Raw genomic sequence first — 14802 nt, 5'->3', positions numbered from 1 at the left:
GTAAAATCTAAAGACTCATGTTTAAATGTTGTTTTTGAGTAAGCCATGCTATTATCTAGCTTTACACTATAAAAACTACGTCATTTACGTAATTTGGGCAGAGAAACTGTTTAATGAATCTTAGTACTATAAAGACAAATTTGATTCAGCGCCATCTATGAGATTTCGTAAAAATCAAATCAATTTACATGTTAACACTACTGAACACAATGTTAAAAATTAATAATTTAAATATAATTATGTTATTTATTTATTTAACTCTTTAACCCATAATAAATCTTCCCTTCCCTATAAGGTGCGCTTATAATTCGTGTGAATATACTACATTTTTAAAAGTGAGGGTAGATGTATATTATTTTAAGTCAAACTTGACACCATTACAGTTAATCTAATATTGATTGTGTTCATTGGTTACATTTTTAAAAATCTTCGTGTTTTAATAATTCGATCACGAGGCGGGACTCTAATACAAAAAGGTTAGTTCGTTGATAATTATTATTCCTTCATCATTTACATGTTGTTAGTAATAATATACTTTGACTGTTAATACTTTTGTTCAGTATTTATCTGTATGATTATTGCTTGGTAATTAATATATTTTCATGTCGTATACCTAATTATAAACATAAGTGTGATGTGAAACTAGCTGGATTTATTTTTACACACTCACAGTCTTATATTTTGTGTTAATGTTAAAATAGTACCTATTAATAATAGTGTAAATCATAATATTTTTTCAAAGTTAAAAATATTTCCTTTTTTCTGATGGTGTTGCCATCGAATTAAACCGCGCTGTCGTTTCGTTCACAAAAAGTCATGTTATTAGGACCGAATATGTAGCCGCCTCAACTTACGGAAACGAGAGTAACCTGCGTTGTCTGTTAGTTATTGTATAGTCGAATTTAACGTTACATGGAAATTGGAATCTAAATATATGTATACCTACTTATATTAAATCTGTAGAGGTCAATTCTGCACATGAAATATATTTCCTAAATAACTATTATTTTTCATATTCGTGAGCAGAGCAGCAACTCCATTTTTAAGCTTTCGTCGCGTGTGCGTTCTTAATGCGTGTATCTTAATGGTTAAAGCTACACAGAAATCAAGTATGAAAGAAATGTTCTCCATATTATATAAAAAATATCTCCCGACATCATAAATGTCTATCTTTTATGGTTGAGCTTAGGAGTTCAAAGCTTCCTGATTATATTTGTCTACTAGCTGTCCCCGCGACTTCTTTCGCGTGGAATAGTGACTATGGGACCTATGACCATGGGCTCAGGGTGGGGCAACAATAAAAAATCATTTTTATTTTCATGCTCCCACTCCCGCGCCCACTCGCACTCCCACGCCATATGCCACGTTCAGTCCCAATCCCACGCCCACGCCCACTCCCCTTCACAATTAGTACCTACGAGATCAAAGCCAGGGTAAGCGCCCCACCCAGCCCCACCGTGGCTACGCCCATGCTGAATTACTACTTAAGATACAATTATTGAGTAAATACGTACTAAAGTCCGGTCGCGAAGCAGAAAGAATTTCGTACAATGACCTCTTTACCTACTGACAGTGGTCATAAACATTTTTGAATGAAGTGCAGTTTACATGAAATATTTGGAGGAGAAAATGTTTTTTACTAATTTATTAAATAAATGTCCTCTATTCATTTACAATACTTATTAGTTAGTTACATTTTAACTTTTTCAATAACAACGATATATTATATAAAAAAAAGTGTGCGTGTACACACATAAGAAGTGAAACTTCTTTATGACCTTATTTTTCAAAAAATAATTTACTATGTAGGTACAATATTACAGAAATACGTAATTCTAACACGCGATTTCGACTTAGGCGGATTTTGATTGGACATAAAGAGTTTGAGGTTTATTCTTATAAATTTTGAATTCACAAAATCATAATTGAACACCTGACACCAATCAAGCAAACACAAACCTTACGCTCTCAGGTTAAAGGTTTACAATCCCTAAGGACGGCGGTCATTGCACCTGTGCGAGCAAGACACATTATTTTTACAAGGGAGTGACAGTGACAGGTAATAACAGGTTAATGTACGAAATTCTTCCTGCTCCGCGACCGGACTTTACCATAAATAATTAAAAGAATTGTTATTAAAATTTCTTACTAAACTGAGCTAAAAAACTTACGTACCAAATTATTAAAGAAAATCAAGAAATGAAATGCCTAACCTATACCAAATAGTTACTACATAATGTAATTAAAAATTATGATTAGTATGTAATATCGAAAATCAAAAAAGAAATGCCTAACTAATTCTACGTAAAATTTCTTTTAAATTATGTCATATTATTTTTTAGGAACCAGGGGGGGGGGAGAGGAGCAAATTCTATTTCCTTCCTTTCTTAAACGGATGTTTTTAATAATCTATGGTGTAGCCACTGATCAGCTTAATCAAATCCAGCAACAAATCCAAATTAGATCTTTCCTGTCTCACGCACGTAACTAAAGGCTGAAGAGAGAGAGAGCACGTAACTAAACCGTTTAGACGAAGAAAAGTGTATAGAAAAAGGAATAAATAATTTCATAAACTTCCCGACGATCTTTAAAAATAAATTATAACTTTCATTTTTTTCATTCCCACTTTTTATATGTAGGTATAATAAGTGGATGAACCAATTTTGATACACTTTATCTAAGAACCAGCGTCGGAAAATATTCTGCCTAACAAAAAAAACCGCATCTAATTCGGTTTACCTGTTAGCCAGCTACGGTGCCATAGACAGACACACACACACACACACAGAAATACATAGCGGTCAAACACATAACACCAGTCTTTTTGCGTCGGGGGTTAAAAATATAATACGACATAATTTAAAGGACATTTTATGTGGAAAATTTACCTATACACCAGGGTAGATAATTTTTGAAACAAAAAAAATCGCAGTAGGATGAAACCCATTAGAAAAGGATATGATAAAAATGTAAGGAAAAATAAATTACGGCCAATCGGAGTTCGGGAAGTGGGAGGGGGGGGAGCTTTTAAGAGAAAAAAATGGTTTCTCTCGATTTCTCGATAATAATAACACCTGCTAATTTTTTTCTACATATTTTAATTGTACAGACATCACTTTTCCACAATTTTATTATATGTATTGCTTCACAAGCATTGGCAGACGACAAGCGCTTGTCGCCATCCGTCGCGATTTGAACTGAGCGTTCCCACGGCATGTGTGCGTATGGCAAGCACTGGCGAGCGACAAGCGCGCCGATTCCCATGGCATGTGGTGTGGTGTGGCGCGGTCGGATTTGTGAAGCAAACATGTCGTGGGAATCAGGCTTTAACTTAATTTTTATTCACCCGCATCAGTGCCACCTAAAAAATCTTTATATCGAAATTCGAGCAAAGTTAAGAAAATGAGAAATAAGAGTTCTCAAGGATCGTTAGAGATAAGAGGCTTACTATTGACCGAAAACAACATGTGTTATGCCGAACCTGAAACCGCTTCACAACGAGAATTGCGGCTCACAGCTGACCGCGAACGGCATGTACTATCCTGTGAGACCGAAACCTTCACTGAGAGGGTATAACGTCTCACAGCTGATGAAATGCAAATGGCATATTGTACTATCCCGTGAGACCGAAACCCTCACTGAGAGGGAATTACGTCTCACAGCTGATCACGATCGTCATACTTTATCTCGAGAATCTGAAACTTTTACTCAATATGAAGACCGTTTGACAAATAATAGGGTGCACCATAATATTATTCGATCTCTCGAAGATGAACATGAGCATAAGCAATGACTAGAGTAGGGACGCGAATATTACCATTATTTGAGACAAGAACGATTTTGAGTTTGTTTAATGAAAGATTAAGAATTGAAACTATTGGTCTCTTGAAACGGACGAATAGCGAGAGGCCCGTCTTACTGCAGACAGATTTCGACATAGTCTTAATGACTTAGAGGTAAACATAGAAGATCAATCTACAAATTCGGTGGTGTGGTCCGACAAATATAAAAGTGGGTTTGCTTATAACCTCACAATTGATTACCTACAGATCATCTTCTGTATAGGCGATATTAACGTAGTATGTTCTTTTTGTAATGCTTTAAAGTGGAGTAAGGAGTCGGCTTTCGTTTGAAGATACGCCGGAACCTTTGAAATCACTACTTTTAAGTTTTAGAGGAACATGTGCAATCTAAACAGTTCTTAGACAATATTAGCTCTTATAGTATTGCGTTTTAAATGATCCTTTGGTGCTCAACAATTATCAGATGCTCCTTTCATTCTTACTTTTAAGATACAAGGTCAAGTTTATCATTTGATAGGATCCCTTTTGCCTGAAGGCCAACCTAAGTTTCTTTAAATATATTTTGTATTCGACTACGACGAATAATCGAATACAAGAAATCAATATTTCTCGAATTTAAAACTGAACTCATTTCACAATTTTAGAACATGTTAATTCATCAGGTTAATCCGTATATAAGCGTTTTAAATCGACATTAGAAGCTTTTCCTCAAGATGGTGATATTAATATAAAATTGGTATAAATGCCGATAGACGGAAGTCTATCAGCACTCAGGAATTCCCTGAGCGTGTTATAACGCCCAGGCCACAGTATTACAATTTTTCCTACAGTAGGGCGACGAATGTATTTTCGCATAGCAACGGAGGGGAACTCGTGGGGGGTAAAGTGACGCGGGCCACGTACCACAAACATGCTTAGTTTGTGGTACCGAGCGCGAAAGAAAGTCATCGTGTTTTTAGTAAAGTTACTATGTAAACTAACGTAATTTATTACTTAGGTACATATTCTATAATGGTGCGCTCAAACTGTTAATCTACATTTAATTTAGATTATTATTTTAATTACTAAGAAATGTAGAATTTAAATCACATTCATTCATGTTTTCCTCAGATATTCGATGTCTATGATTTTCGATGATTTTAAGATTTTCTTATCAGAGTATTCAATTTTAATGTAGTTAAATTTTATAAGAGACAATTAAGAACATTCAAAAATAAAGTGTCACGTATTTTTTTTAATAATGACGAAAAACGACCGAATCGCGGACGAAGTCGCGGGCAACAGCTAGTTGTTTTATAATATTGTAAAAATTATTTTATCACCTATCTAGCTAGTATCTACTAAAGTTATCTATACATGGACAAAATAATTTTATTCAATTTTTATTAAATAAATTAGTTACATTAAATTTATTAAATAAATTACATTAAAAAAAGTTTTTATTTTTCAAAACATATGAATGCGAATAGCGGTAGTTTTTAGTCGAGAATGCTGGACATTTTATTTTCATCATATTATCCATCATGTGTTCACATGAATTAAATCGCAAGCGAAAACGACGCTTTTTATAAAAGTAACAAAAAAATGTATAATGCTTTTTAAAATAATCTAATAATGACCATGAACTTTTATTGCACTATACAAATAATCACATTCACGATCGAAAAATCCAACAGCACTACCCCGAATATCTTTTAACCATTTTACCCCTAAAAATGGCAAATTCATTTTCAAAATACTGGCAGCATACGTTGAAGTTTTGAATTCCTTCGTATTTGTAAAATTATTATTTGTATACAAAATTAAATAAGCCAAATAATCTACAGAAAATCTGTAAAACGATGTTTTATCTTTTTGTTTGTTTTCGGGAACAAGTTTTACAGCGTTTTAATATCACAAGACAGCATTTTTTTACTAAAATATCAAACCCCTTTTGACGTATTGCATGACACTAGAATCGCTATAGCACTAGCGGAGGAACGTATTCGTTTTTGATTTCGTATTTTCTTTGACAAGGTCGATGAATGATTGACATGCTCCATCTGTATTTTATTTTGTAATCTAAGGTAAAAATATTATTATGAAAGTGAATATGTGACGTATGTTAAGTTACCTACATCTAGTTTGAAGCTCAAACTAGATCTAAACAAAATATAAACAACAGATAACTATAGATACTATAGGAACAATACTGCGCCTTGGTACTAGAACATCATAAATGTAAAGAGTGGTTTATTATTTGCTGTGTATAATATTATATATATATATATATATATATATATATATATATATATATATATTGTTTGATCCATGGAGCATGCGTAGTCAATAATATAAAGGGGCGTATCAGGGCTGCTACTTACGTACATACGTACATTGAAATATGGACAAAATTAGAGATATTTTTATTATTTTATCAGTATCTAGCCTACTGTGGACACACTTGTAGATTACGTTTTGTCTGTAACAAACAAACTATAATTTCGATAAATACAAAAACACTACAATAATAACAAAACGTTCTATCGGTTTTGTAACTTTATTTAGAAACTGGAATGTTGTATGTTTTAGAAACATCATCAACAAAACTCCTCTCAGATACAATTACTTAGAAGTAAAAAATAAAATAAACAGTCATGGAGCGAGTAGATGAAGTTCATCTGAAAGGGTGCAATAATAATATTTATACATGTAATAAATATAGTTGATTAAAATATTAACTTAAAAAAAACTTCCGATGCTGATTTTTCTAAGTTTATTAAGGAATTACTTAACCTTAGGAATTACTTAGTTTAGAGGCGGTTATACGAAAGGCTGAATATTTTTATGAAACATATTATGTTAAAGTGTACCATATAACCATAGTATCGTAGATACATGTATTCCCGATACAAGAATAAAAAAAATTGTAAAAATAATAATTATATATGTATCAATTTATACTTATTAAGGAAGTGCGAAATTTATTGCAACCCTATATCATTTTGAACAGCGCATGCGGGTGTCCTTGATAACAGTAAACCTCTTCTCTTTTATGGACATCTGGTGATAACGTATCCTTAGGCGCGGGTCAAACACAAGCGGCGCGGGCGCGGGCGTGCCATAAGCGCACCTCTTGAATCTGTTTTGCACCACGTCCTTCTTATACATTTTGTATGAAAGAATTTTGGAAAGGCGACGAGGCGGCACGCCACGGTTGCGCCGCGGGCGTACCGCAGGCGTACCGCAGGCGCGCTTCCCCCATCGCATCCAAATAGAGGTCAATTCACGGTCATACACAATCAAAAACAAATCGGGTGGTAGTAGACCGGGAGATACTGACACAAAATTTCGAGTCATTTGTCTGTTACAATTTTTACAAAAAAAAAATTTGCAGATTTTCGGCGGTATGGCGACCATTTGGAATCGTCCGAAAAGTATGGCATGGCGATTTTCGTAAATGGCTGCACGACGATGGTTACCTGTGCAAAAGTTAGCCTGGTACAAATGGTTGAATTGTTTTTTTTAAATCAACACATTCGCGTCGGTATGGCGGGCTGTAAGTCACACCGGAAAAGTATGGCATGACACTACCGCCTACTTCTTTTTTATGGGCTATCGGTAAATTCAAAATTTTTTGTGTTACAAATCGTTTGACTTCGCTATTTTTCCGACGAGTTCGACTAACGCCCACGCGACTAAGCCGACGGTACCAGCGTTCACACCATCGTTTTTCTTTTTGTCATTGCGTACTAAGACCCCTGTAGAACCGCCATCCTGTTACAAATGACTCGAAATTTTGTGTCAGTATCTCCCGGTCTATAGGAGACGGTAGCCTGTCAGTCAAAAATGTGTTCTCTCTGTGTGGAATTATATAGAGCTGCTATTACATACCCTTCTTCGTTTTGTTTTTAAAGGTGAATTGAATTAATCGATGAAATGATTTACACAGGTGATGGCAGTAGGGAAAGTGAAAATGAAGAAGAGCATAATGAAAGTTCCCATGTATTTACAATGTCAGAAATAAAGATAATCCTGATTTTGATTGTGTTTTTTATTTATTTGTAATTGTAATAATATTGTGGAATGATCAGTACTGTAAATACTTTTGAACTGAGATTTTAATGATAAGATTTATATGGTTTAAATGTAAACCTGTGTTTGAAAACCATATTTTATCTATACTAATATTATAAAGAGGAAAGGTTTGTATGTATGTATGTATGTATGTATGTATGTATGTATGTATGGTTTTCACGCATAAACTAGGTACTGGACCGATTTTGATGAAATTTGGCACAGATAATCTTTAGACCCTGAGAAAGAACATAGGCTACCTTTTATTGCGAAATATGTACCACGGGCGAAGCCGGGGCGGACCGCTAGTACAATATAAATTTTGTGTTATTTTAACCTTCTTTTCTTCCATCATTACACCAGTACTACTTTAAAATTACTTTAAAAGTACTATAAAATTTTCCAAGTAAATTCCAACATTTCCAACAAAGATATATTTGCAATCGTGGGGTTATCCTCGCTATTTACTTACAAGGAATTATCAAAACAAAATCGTTACTTTCAAATTAACGTTACTTTCAAATCTCTTTTAGCACAAAAAACATAATTTTACTAAATTATGCATGAAGAAAATGCATTTAACCACTCTATATAAATATCATTTTCGGACGCCAACAGCGCGCCCGATGCGCGCCGGCAGCGCGCCCGAGGCGCGCCGGCAGCGCGCCCGAGGCGCGCCGGCTGGCGCGCCCGCGGTGCGCCCGATGCGCGCCGCGCCGCTTGTATATGTCCCGCGCCTTAAGTTTTGGCGCTAGATATATATATGTTTAACAAAACTTTTTCGCCCAACTTTTCTTAAACATTAATTAGTAAGGAAACAAATGTGTTAAGCTAAAAAAAGTGATTTTCCTATTGGTTCACAAAATTTATATAGAAAACTAGCGGTCCGCCCCAGCTTCGCCCGTGGTACATGTTTACGTTTTCTCTACATAAGAACCATCCTCGTACTTCAAGGAATATAATAAAAAAAGAATTATCGAAATCGGTTCAGCCGTTCTCGAGTTATGCGCTTACCAACACATTTTGCAATTCATTTTTAAATATAAGAAGATGTCCCATGGTCGTTTTTCATTTATTTTAGAAAGACTTTATTTTCTCCACCTTCATATTTTATAGTGGAACCTTGAAGGATTGGATCATGCGCACAAATAACATAAACTTTTAGAAAAGTCTTTTAAATAAAACTTCATTTTATTGTCCGAAGTTGTATGAGGAATTGCAGCATGCGCACAGATATAAAACTCCCAGGAAAGTAGTCTATAAAACTTAAATACTAGAAGTAGTAAAAATTACGTCTAAATATTACTAGAATTCCATAAGTTATAAGGAGCTCTACAGCAGCAAGCTCCGCCCTCATTTCTAGTGAAACCTTGAAAGATTGGGGCATGCGCATAATAAACTTTCAAGAAAGCTTTCCAGTATGACTTATTGGTCTCGCCTGAAGTTGTGAAATTTACGATATACTACTATTACAAGATCTGATTATAATAAACTAGATTTCCGCCCGCGGCTTAAAATATAAATTACGTGTTTTTAATACACAGATAAGTAACAAAGTTTGTCTGTTTATCATATTACGTTTAATTGTTTGGGGAGCAACTCCGTTGTTATAATTTTAATGTTTTCATTTGGATGTTTGCATTAAATCTGAAGCTAAAATTAATTGTACATACTTAATTATATAAAAATATAAATAAAGTTTTTAAGTTTTAACTTCCCATACTTTGAATAAACACGAAAAGATCAACAAAATATACGTATCTGTAAATAATATAGATAGATAGATAATTCTTTATTGCACACACACAAGATTTACAATAAACACAGAAAAAGACAAATAGATGCAAGTATGTACAAATGGCAGCCTTATCGCTAGGCAGCGATCTCTTCCAGACTACCATTAATATTAACAGGGAAACACATTTAAAGGAGGTGGGTGAGCAAAAATTATTGCGTTGGGAAAAATAAATTTTATCACGTATAACTACATAAAGCATGCATAATATAAAATAAGAATATAATAAATCAGATAATACATATTATATACCTAAAATAAATAATAATGAATAACTTAATACAGCGTAAGAGGAGAAAAGAAAGAAAAGGACAACAATATACTTCGATTATAGTATGAATATGCAAGCTTTTTTATCTTAAAATGACCTATTCTAGTTTAATCAGACTTGGTTATTATAATTGTTGCTACCAGGAAACAGGGCGCAATTGCGACTTTCAAAAATGAATATTCATAGTTCTCAGTAGCTTGTAGACTTCACGAAGGTTATCTACGTAAAATAACTTCTATTATTTTACTTTATGGCGGTAAATTAACCTAAACGAAAATTACGATACACAACTACAGGACCTGCATAAGCTTTCAGGAGATGTATTGAAACAAGCTCCGCCCACGATTATAGTAGAACCTTGTAGTGATTGAGCTAGCGCAAAACAAAATAAAACTTTCAGTAAAGTTTTCAATAGGGTTTTTCGATCATATAACTTTTATCGTTTAATTTACCTGCTTAGTTAGATAGATATAAATATTTATATCTTATATCTTCCGAAATACTTGGTGACTCGGAGAATTTATATAATTTCGCGGGGTATGTTTTAAAAGTCCTTAAAGAACAAAATATTTATCACTAAGTGTAATCTGTAAGTGTATCTTTAACGTGATTACTTGAAATGAAATTAGTATATTCCTAGAGTAAATCTGAATTTGTTTATCAATATTGGGTTGAGTGCTTATAGGCTTGGGCGAACCCGGGGCGGAACGCTAGTGGATTATAAATATAGATGGTAATCGATATGAACTAAAAAGACATTGTTATAATTTCTATTCCTATTAATGGAAATTGCATAATAAATAACTATACGTCTCTTTAGTTTTAGTGAAAAATTCAAAGCGACATAGAATTAATAGAAGAAGCATTTCAGTTTAGGCCTGCGGTTGGTGCATCTTCGAATTGCATAGTTTCTACCATTGGGATACCAGGAATTCATAAACAGCTAAGGCTTCAAATGATTAAGGTACCTAGTGCATCTGTACTGGGTCTGGAAGTATTTTATGAGGCTCATATTATATTATTTCTGTAGCTGTTATATTAAACATAAATTTAATTAATTAATATTATATACTTGTAAAATTATTATTTTTTAATTATTATTCTATCTCCGAACCCCAGCTTAGGCAAATTAACCAAACCAAAAATTTCTTAAAATAATTTGGTCCAATGGTATGTCTAAGACAAGTAAGACAATTTATAAGACGATACACAAATGGTAGCCCGCGTTACTAACACCCTTCGTATTGTTATTGCTTGTTTAAATTATGCATTATTGAGCTATTAATGACGGACAAAAATACCAACTTTTTTAAATAACAATACCAACTATTTTAAAACTATAAAATTAAACTCTGATAAAAATTATATTTATTTATTAGCAGTTGGATATGTTTTATATTAAATTTAATTAAAGTGAGTTCGCTTGATTTAGTTTAACAACACCGTTCGTAGCCGAGCTACGATTTTGCTACGCTGTAGCAAATTCGTAGATGTGGTTAGTATTTCATTCTACGACTATCCTTACCAATAAAGATAATTTATTTAATATCTTATAAGCAAATATGAATAGATTGTAAATTAATGATATAAAGATCTTGATGTTGCTAATAATTTCTGGTGAACAGATCTGAGTAAACTTAATTATACGTGTGAGTAAACTACAAATATTTAATAATTATGAGCATTTAACTTTCCAACACTTTGGTAGGAGTCGCTATTATTTATATAATTATTTTCGTTGTTTGATGTGGAGGCAGTCTATTCTTGGCGTCATGCCAAAATAGTTTGGAACCGCACGATATTAACTTTTTACAATGTGAAACTGTTAGCAGATGTAAGTTAGCATTGACTTATACGCTGCTTTTCAAAATGTGCTTCATGCTTCATTTAATTAAGAATTATATATTATTTGTATCATAAATACGACACCGTTTATTTATTAGCTTTTAGTTCAAGTGCCATCTGTGTTTTCAGTATAAAATTATTTACTAGTCCATTGTTTCAAATAGTCTGTAAAACAAGTGCATAAAGCCAATACACTCGCGCATGAGCTGTAGAGAATTATACAATAATTATCAAGCCGAATTTATGAAATATAAACAATCCTCGGTAGTACAACGGCCAGTATTCCCGCCTGTCACGTGGGAGATCGGGGTTCGATTCCCCGCCGGGGAGTTCTTTTGCTATTTTGCATTAATTTTTAAATTTTTCACACATGCTGCTGAATGTATTTTTAAAGTAAACTATTTAAAGATTATGATATAAATAGAAAATGTTATTTCCAATCATTTATCTGCGGGTGAGCTCCATTATATCCCGTAGATTCATGCTATATCTTCTTTGCTCCTTACTTCCTTCAAAATATATTTTCTAAGATTATTGTAAATCACGTATTGAACAGAATTATTACAATAATATATAATTTATCAGTCGATTGATTATATTGCTAACTGATTTATGACACACATTTTCGGAATTTAAACTAAAAAAAGTCTCATTTGAATTTCATTTTGTTCTGACAATTTAAAGGCGGTTTACGTTTTTGTTAAAAAATAAAAGTTCTTAAATAACTAAATTGTAAAAATATTATTATGAAAGTGAATATGTGACGTATGTTAAGTTACCTACCTACATCTAGTTTGAAGCTCAAACTAGATCTAAACATAATATAAACAACAGATAACTATAGATACTATAGGAACAATACTGCGCCTTGGTACTAGAACATCATAAATGTAAAGAGTGGTTTATTATTTGCTGTGTATAATATTATATATATATATATATATTGTTTGATCCATGGAGCATGCGTAGTCAATAATATAAAGGGGCGTATCAGGGCTGCTACTTACGTACATACGTACATTGAAATATGGACAAAATTAGAGATATTTTTATTATTTTATCAGTATCTAGCCTACTGTGGACACACTTGTAGATTACGTTTTGTCTGTAACAAACAAACTATAATTTCGATAAATACAAAAACACTACAACAATAACAAAACGTTCTATCGGTTTTGTAACTTTATTTAGAAACTGGAATGTTGTATGTTTTAGAAACATCATCAACAAAACTCCTCTCAGATACAATTACTTAGAAGTAAAAAAATAAAATAAACAGTCATGGAGCGAGTAGATGAAGTTCATCTGAAAGGGTGCAATAATAATATTTATACATGTAATAAATATAGTTGATTAAAATATTAACTTAAAAAAAAACTCTTCCTATGCTGATTTTTCTAAGTTTATTAAGGAATTACTTAACTTAAGGAACTTCTTCTTAGTCTGTGCCAAATCTACACTTATGACTAGTTTAGAGGCGGTTATACGTAAGGCTGAATATTTTTATGAAACATATTATGTTAAAGAGTACCATATAACCATAGTATCGTAGATACATGTATTCCCGATACAAGAATAAAAAAATTGTAAACATAATAATTATATATGTATCAATTTATACTTATTAAGGAAGTGCGAAATTTATTGCAACCCTATATCATTTTGAACAGCGCATGCGGGTGTCCTTGATAACAGTAAGCCTCTTCTCTTTTATGGACATCTGGTGATAACGTATCCTAAGTTTTGGCGCTAGATATATATGTTTAACAAAACTTTTTCGCCCAACTTTTCTTAAACATTAATTAGTAAGGAAACAAATGTGTTTAGCTAAAAAAAGTGATTTTCCTATTGATTCACAAAATTTATATTTTATACATATAAGAAAAAAATTAACAGAAACTTGTATACATACGAAAAAAAATATTAGTTCGTTAAACTTTTTTAATACATACAAGTGTGAAACTTATATTTACTAAAATTTATATTTTGTTGATAACTTTTCATGCAGTATAGATAGAAGTAGATCATGAATATTAAGAGTTGGAGATTAATTTCTTCTGTTGTTTATTCTGTAGCTGTTTTTTTGCAATTTTATAGAAAATGTCCCATGGTCGTTTTTCATTTATTTTAGAAAGACTTTATTTTCTCCACCTTCATATTTTATAGTGGAACCTTGAAGGATTGGATCATGCGCACAAATAACATAAACTTTTAGAAAAGTCTTTTAAATAAAACTTCATTTTATTCTCCGAAGTTGTATGAGGAATTGCAGCATGCGCACAGATATAAAACTCCCAGGAAAGTAGTCTATAAAACTTAAATACTAGAAGTAGTAAAAATTACGTCTAAATATTACTAGAATTCCATAAGTTATAAGGAGCTCTACAGCAGCAAGCTCCGCCCTCATTTCTAGTGAAACCTTGAAAGATTGGGGCATGCGCATAATAAACTTTCAAGAAAGCTTTCCAGTGTGACTTATTGGTCTCGCCTGAAGTTGTGAAATTTACGATATACTACTATTACAAGATCTGATTATAATAAACTAGATTTCCGCCCGCGGCTTCGCCCGCGTTTTCAAAGGAAAACCCGCATAGTTCCTGTTCCCGTGGGATTTCCGGGATAAAACCTATCCTATGTGTTAATCCAAGTTACCCTCTATATGTGTGCTAAATTTCATTGTAATCGGTTCAGTAGTTTTTACGTGAAAGAGTAACAAACATCCATACATCCATACATCCATACAAACTTTCGCCTTTATAATAGTATTAAGATTATCAGGAGATCAACAAAGACGAGCTCCGTCCCCCTTTTTAGTAGAAACCTTGAAAGATTCGAGCACGTGTACAAATTTTCAGGAAAGCTTTCAATTAAACTTTATGACATAGTAAGAAGTAGTCAAAACTACGATTCAATATTACTAGACTTCCATAAATTATCAGGAGATCTATAGAGACAAGCTTCGCCCTTATTTCTAGTAGAACCTTTAGGACTTGAAGCATGCGCACAACTACGTAGAACTTGCAATAAAGTTT

The 14802-nt window shown here is 33.0% G+C and overlaps 1 protein-coding gene and 1 non-coding gene across 2 annotated transcripts in view; one reads left to right on the top strand and one right to left on the bottom strand.

Moving 5' to 3' along the window:
• Nucleotides 1–14802, bottom strand: part of LOC149491321 (uncharacterized) — a 230155-nt gene that overhangs the window by 89325 nt on the left and 126028 nt on the right. The gene's annotated exons all lie outside the window — the stretch shown is intronic.
• On the top strand, nt 12029–12100 carry TRNAD-GUC (transfer RNA aspartic acid (anticodon GUC)). Its single transcript has one exon. It is a non-coding gene; the product is annotated as a tRNA-Asp (tRNA).

Source organism: Colias philodice, chromosome 1, assembly GCF_061535455.1.
Source record: "Colias philodice isolate Cphi_HAF_F1 chromosome 1, ilColPhil1 Martin Lab GWU primary, whole genome shotgun sequence".
Lineage (NCBI taxonomy): Eukaryota > Metazoa > Arthropoda > Insecta > Lepidoptera > Pieridae > Colias > Colias philodice.
Note: the sequence above shows the minus strand (reverse complement) of the source record. Positions and strands in the feature narration are given on the sequence as shown.